The 6,679-nt window shown below is 39.4% G+C and overlaps 1 long non-coding RNA gene across 1 annotated transcript; it reads left to right on the forward strand.

The window, feature by feature from the left end:
- Nucleotides 1–257: 257 nt before the first annotated feature.
- On the forward strand, nucleotides 258–4,914 carry LOC140253438 (uncharacterized). The gene is made up of 3 exons (XR_011903852.1): nucleotides 258–340; nucleotides 787–959; nucleotides 4,869–4,914. It is a non-coding gene; the product is annotated as an uncharacterized lncRNA (long non-coding RNA).
- The last annotated feature ends 1,765 nt before the right edge of the window (nucleotides 4,915–6,679 follow it).

Below are 6,679 nucleotides of genomic sequence, written 5' to 3' on the forward strand. Positions count from 1 at the left end.
TCTCTAGTACTGTCTGCTTAGAACATTGTTTTTGCTTTAATAAAAATATCAGATATATTTTCAAATCATGTTCAAATAGTGAAACTTGATTATATATGCATGTATGGGAAATTGGTAATCACAGCCTGAACCTCTGATTAATCAGCTGAGACAAGTGTTGGGTCAGCTATGGGAGCACAGGTGAGAGTAATTTAGCTGTGCTCCCGGATTGGGTGAAGCTTGAATCCACCTACTTTAGACCTCATTTAAGGGCTGACCAGCACTAAGGCAGCATCTTGGAGATTGCTCCTTGGTGGAGATTGCCTTGGTGGTTCCCAGTTGACCAAAGGCTTCCTTACAGGTGAGTTTTTACTGTAAGTAACCTTTTGGGTCTTTACAACTACCATCTTTTCATTATTGTCACCATGCAATGTAACTACTAAGCATTCCCACTTTTGTTCTGCTTCTTGATGAGGGTTAGAAATGGACTTAGCTTTATCTCAAACTTGTTTTAATATGGCCTGCTGTTCTTTATTAGAAAGGAGGATTCTCTCCGTTTGTGGGGAACACTAACTTTGAATTCCTAATTATTCTGCAACTTCATGCATTTCATGATGCATTTCAGTGGGGAACTTGGATAGCAGGCTGATTTGTATCTTGTTTTTCCCTACCCTTGTCTTTAGTTGGGACTGTAAGCTCTACCTTGGGAAATAGGAAAGCAGTGACTGGGAGGGCTGAGGCAGGGGTTTGTAAACCCCGTTTCCTTGTTGTGGCTGTGTTGAGATGTCTCACAGTTCTTCTCCACAGACTGCAGCTCCCTCGGGACTCACTCAGACCACCCCCAGTACAAAGTGAGGAAGCCTCCGATAAGGGATCTCACTGGCCTCCAGTTCTCTGCACCACAGAGCCGAGTGCTTGCACTAGTTCAGGGCATTCCCACCATGGTGTGCTTTCTTGTGGCAAGGTGTCAGTTGGCACAGGTGGGTCTGAGGTGCTGCATGTGTCCTGGGCCAAGCTGGGAGGGGTAGGCCCTCCCCACACTCCTCCTGGGTGCTCCCAGGTGGTACATTTGCCTATCCCCTGGGAAAAGAGTGCCGACAGTTTTCTCTTGATTGTAATGGTACTGATTAAGTCCACCTCAGAAGACTGAAGATTAAGGGTTCCTGAGAAGGTGATGAGAACACTGAGTTTGCAACTGCTGGCAGTTGGAAGTGATGCCTTGTTTTTTGTTGGCAAGGTACTGTAAGCCAGTGCTGCAGGTGTACAAGCTGTGAAAAGCCACAGAGTTAGAATGGAGATCATTTTACTGCTTGTTTATGAGAAGTTTGCAAGAAGAAAAGTAAGTATTAGAAAGCACTGTAGTTTGTATAGACAGGCTAGTTTATTTGCAATTGCAGTGCCCCACAGTTAAAATGGAAATCAATTTTAATGCCTTATGAAAATGCAGAAATATTTGTCTCATTTATAGCACTTCCAAAGAGGACAGATAATAAAATTCCCCTGATTAACAATCTATAATTTTATGTGCTCTGTTGTGTCTAGTTCAGAACATGTATCCACATAAACATGCTTCAAAATAATGAGCAAAGATAGATCTGAACAAACTCCCTAAATCTACCTTCACTCTGAATTCCAGGCTGTAGTAACTCTGTCTATTCCAAGCCCTCCCTGATCTGAATATCCCCAAGCTTTGAGCAAGTAGATACTTTACTTTAAAAATCTCTAACCAAACATTCCTCGAGCAACAATTTAGCATCTGTTTGGACTACAAACAAAAACTCCAAAGCAATTGGGGACCAGCCTGTATGAAAAGAACTTGAGAACACAATTAGAATTACTGCATTATACAGGGAGATAGTGGTATTCTAAAGAGTAGAATTAAATGGAAAAGGATATTTTTCAGGAGGGCAAACTATACTAAAATACTTTGTTGGCTTGATAAAATTCTTGAGAACCTTTCAATGCACAATTGAGAAATAAGTGTAGTCATTCAGTAATTCATGTGGATTTACAACAGTTATCTCTCAAGCAATTAAAATGAGATTAAAAAATGTGTGGGATTCTTCAGTGTATTTTGTGGCAGTTCTAACACCATAAATTAAGGCTTTAGCCTCATTATTTCATATGTTACAACAGAACTTGTTCTTTTGTGGCTTCTGTGGTTGAGTACGTGGGCAGCACTGTTTCTGGAGTGCAGGTGTGTACTTACAGCAAGTAAACCTCACATTCATCAAGCTTTTTTGAATCCATCTGCTTTTCTGTGCATTTGTATAAAGCCTTGTAATATGCAATATGATATGCATAATTCTTAGAAAGAGGCATCACTTATGTTGCTAATGCTCCTCAGGATAAGTTAGCTAGAGGACACATTCTGCTGATTACTTGGAAGTGTTAACTCTGCCGGTTAGATCTGCTGAATTCTGTACATTTGTTCTTTGAGGGAGAAATGTTGATATATATATATATTTATCCTCTCTTCCTTATTGTTTGTCTTTCCTCCACGAGATTTACAGCTGGCTTCCCTACCCTTGACAAGATACTACATTAATCCAGTGAGCTACTTTCCTGTTGGATAAAATTTCATTGTAAAAAAGATGGGAGGCTGGTGCCTGGGCCAGGAAACATCAAAGCACTGTTAGCATTTCACGCACTGTCTTAGCATTTGCAAAGCTTTCAAAAACAAACAGTAAAATACAAATAATGGTCAGCCGGTTTACTGAATGAGAATTTAATTCCAAACTGCCTTTGTTTAAGCCAGCTGCCTGCAAGTCAGTTCCTCTGCCCACCAAGGATTCTGTTGACTAACATATTTCAAAATCCAGACTGTCAAAAATATTGACAGCCAGCACTAGCTGAGTAGCATCTCCTGCAGCAAAACTGTGATCTGTTTAAGGCTCTTTGTTTGGGGTTGCGAAACACTTCTTGAATTCTGCAGATTTATTTGCCATGCACGAACATTAATAACATAAACTGTAAAAAGAAAAATAAGGGCTCAGTGGATATCTTCCTGCTGAGAGCAGGGAGAAGAGAGCTGATGGGAAGAGAGGTTGTTTGAACAACCAAATATTGCCTCTGAATGTGACATTTCATGTCTTGCTTTTCTTTTTCTTGCAATATTAGTATGAGAATCCAGGTTATCAAAAGATTTGGCTGAATATCGCTCTTTCTCAGACACCCAAACCCAGATTTATGAACATGTTGGTGAATCACCCATCCAAAACACTCTCCACAACAAGGTGCTTGCAGCTGAGGGCATTTCCCAGTTGACAGTATTAAGCCCCGATCAAATATGTCTGAATAAATGTTTATCTAATATTGCTTATTCCCCCTTAATCCTCAGGATTTCATTTTGTTCTTTTGATACTTTTCACTTGCTGCCCCAGAACCAACAGGTCAAAGTCAACCTTCAAAGATAATTATGGCCAAATATACCATGGAGTGCTCTGAACAGAAGTGATGGAATTAAGAACAAAATGAAATGATGTTAGGTTTAGGAGGATTGCTGAAATTGGTATCTACTAAACTCTGGAAGTAATTCTGAAGTTGGTGGATCTCATTTGCTAAAGGCAATTAAAAAATATTGGAGAACATGCTATAGTAACAGTATACTGCATCAGCCAGGAGCTGGATTTGATTAATATTTTCTCTCTAAGGCTTGGTATACACGAGAATGAATGGCTGATGTCTGAAAGAATTTTACTTGTTAAGACTTGGGATTTCAATTTTACTTGTTGAGACTTGGGATTTCAGTTCTTATAATTGAAAAAGACTGCTTCGATGTATTGATGCAGGTTCAGTCTGACTGTTTGAGTTCCAGAGCATCTCTACGAGCTCTTGATTTGTATGCAGGCTGGGCAGTCAATTTATAAAGCATCACTGCCAGCTTTGCACAAATGAGAAATGGTATATTATTTAAGTATTTTGTTGTTCTGAACAGCTTAGTTACATTAAAATTGCACAGTAAGGTAACAGAAGGGACTTTTCCCTCCTGCTTTTAAAGAAGCTTAATTTAGAAGCAAACCTCAAGTGGAATTTTGGATCAGAACCACGTTAGTGTTTTGAGAAAACCTGTATCTGCGTGTAGCTTTATCTCGTGACTCTGTGACTCAGCTTTAAGCTCTTTGCCTAAGTAAATGACATCACTCTTGATCTTATTTTGGAAAATACAAGGCTAAGCTTTTTCTGGAATCCAAAAATGCCATCAACTTAATATTTGCAGAGCATGCTTTTTATACTCTTTATTCTTCTTGCCCTTATAAATCTTAACTGCTATGCGATATTGCAATCAATATCATACAATACATAGAGAACAGGATATGGCATTGCCACATTTTTCAGCAGGAGTGGGGAACCTTCTGCTTGCCAAGAGCTGAAGAGGCCATTGAAATGCCTTTAGTTGGCCTCTTGTCAATTTGAATGGGCTTGTACTAACTTAAGTTCACATTTTACATATTTTTGTCATTTATTTGTGCTACCCAAATCAGGGAGGTGCTACTGGTTGAAATAATTTGAACCAAAACTCAGTTCAGTGAACTCCAGAATGTGTCTTTTGGTCACTATAAATTCCTCGTAAATCATCCCATCGCAGCACTTTCAACCAATGCACCCAACATAGAAACTTTCCCTGTGACCTCGTGTAGTTGTACTCTTGTCCCATGGAACCTGCAGTGCTATACACTTCCAGTGAATTGCAGCTTACCCAGAGCTGGCTGTTTTTTTTTCCCATTTTCCCTTCCAAAGCATGCTTCTGGGTAACATTGCCTCACCCTGTCCTTTCCAAAGGGATGGCTAGAGCAGGCTATCAATGCCTAGACCATTTACCAATTGCTGGTTTAACTGAGTGTTTGGTTTTACTTTTCAGTTTACCTTCCCTAACCTTTGTTTTCCAGGTGGAATTCTACTTCTGGGGCCCTACACTGAGAAAACAAAAGTCTGCTTCTTTAAGATATTACAATATTTATGTTTGGAAAGATGTTTGCTGATATATTCAGTAAGAGAGGAAACTGATTGTTACTTCACAGTGAAGTTTCTTTGTTTTAAATATTAACTGTATTAAAGCACTTTGGAATTTTCTGTGGCCTCTAGGTCTTTATTATTATTATTATTTCCTATAAATGGTAGTTGATACAATCTCTTACAAAGCAAGGTTAAAAAGCAAGTACTTTGCTGTCCTAGTTTCAAGTAACCTTCTGAAGTTCAAGTGGACCAATTACACATAAGAGGACAACAACTTTTGTAAAGATTCATTTGAATCCCACAGGGGAAAAATGATAGAAAATCAATTAACTTTCCACATGAAAAAACAGCTCATTGCTAAACTTTCCTTGCATTTCTTGATTATGTTTGGAAGCAAATTGCCTTGATTATACCTTTGACAGGAAGGAAAGCCTTTTAATTAATTTAATACATGCCATAGCAGTGCTACATTGTATCATGGAACGATTAAGTGGGCCTCCACTGATATTTTTGCTCTGTTGAAAATGGGCATTGCTCATCGTGACTCATGCTCTTGCTGGGTCGACTCCATTATCTGTTCATTGCAGAGCATGTGACGTAGAAGCTATTAGGGCCATTCATGTATATGAGAGGCTAAATGGAGTAAACAAAATGCCATTTTCAGCGAAGAGTTTGAAATGTTTCCTCTGGTCAAAATTTTGGAGAAATTTGAGCTACATTTCAGTCTCTTGTACCCATGAGGGGGACTGACTGAACCAGGCACCTGAGCCCTAACACAGCCCTTGCTTGGGGATATTCAGGCTTCACATCTAATTTCTGCTGGTCCTAGACTGAAATGAGAAGTGGAAATGATTGTGTCATGCACTGACAAGTGGTCCTCAAACTGCTGTTTAGCTATGAGCTAGTGATAGTGAATATGTAGCAGCATCGAATACATGAGCTTCTTCTTAAAATCATTGTTTGTCTCAAGCTCTTAGCCGAAATTAATTGTATTTGTTGTATTTGCTGAGAATAAGATTTGTAAATTATACTATCAATTCAAGTGTTCAAAATATAAGAAACAGTTTTTACAAATAAAGTATTCCTTTATCATTAATGTTGATACATTATTTTTGAAATAAAATTAATATTAAGAAATATCTTGATTTGCCTTTGTTAACAGTCATTTTCTTGTACTGCTAAACCACTACAGTTGGTTCACTGTGCATTCCCTGGTGGGTCTGTGCCAGAGGCTGGATCTTTTACGTGGAAGTGCACAAGGAAATATCCAGCAGGTGGATAATAAAGGCAAGAGTCCACTACCAGAGGATCTATCTTATGAATTCACTCACAAAGGTCTGAGTTCAGATAATAGATCGTCACACATTTTTCTGATATCCCAAGGTGTAAGAGGCCATGCTTATTACATTACTGTCTCAAAGTCTGCTGAAATGGACAAGTTCAGGGAAGCCTGGCCAAGGTTCCAGAACTCCCTTTGTATGAGACACACAGAAGGACATGTCCAGGCAAGTCTGAACCACGGTTCCATACCCCCTTTGTTTAAGGGGACGTGACAGATGGACAAGTCCGGGAGCTACAAAAGGGAGATAAGATACAGATGAATGGCCCTAAAGTGGTGTTTTTGTGTGGGCCCATCCCAAGGAAGAGGGCCATCTCCGAGGTATTCACATGATTCTGACCCAAGCCTTCCAGAAATGTCCGGAAGGCTGGGAAGAAGTAGGATAAAAAGAGCATGGACAAACCA

This window comes from Excalfactoria chinensis, chromosome 5 (genome assembly GCF_039878825.1).
Source record: "Excalfactoria chinensis isolate bCotChi1 chromosome 5, bCotChi1.hap2, whole genome shotgun sequence".
In the NCBI taxonomy this organism is placed as follows: Eukaryota; Metazoa; Chordata; class Aves; order Galliformes; family Phasianidae; genus Excalfactoria; species Excalfactoria chinensis.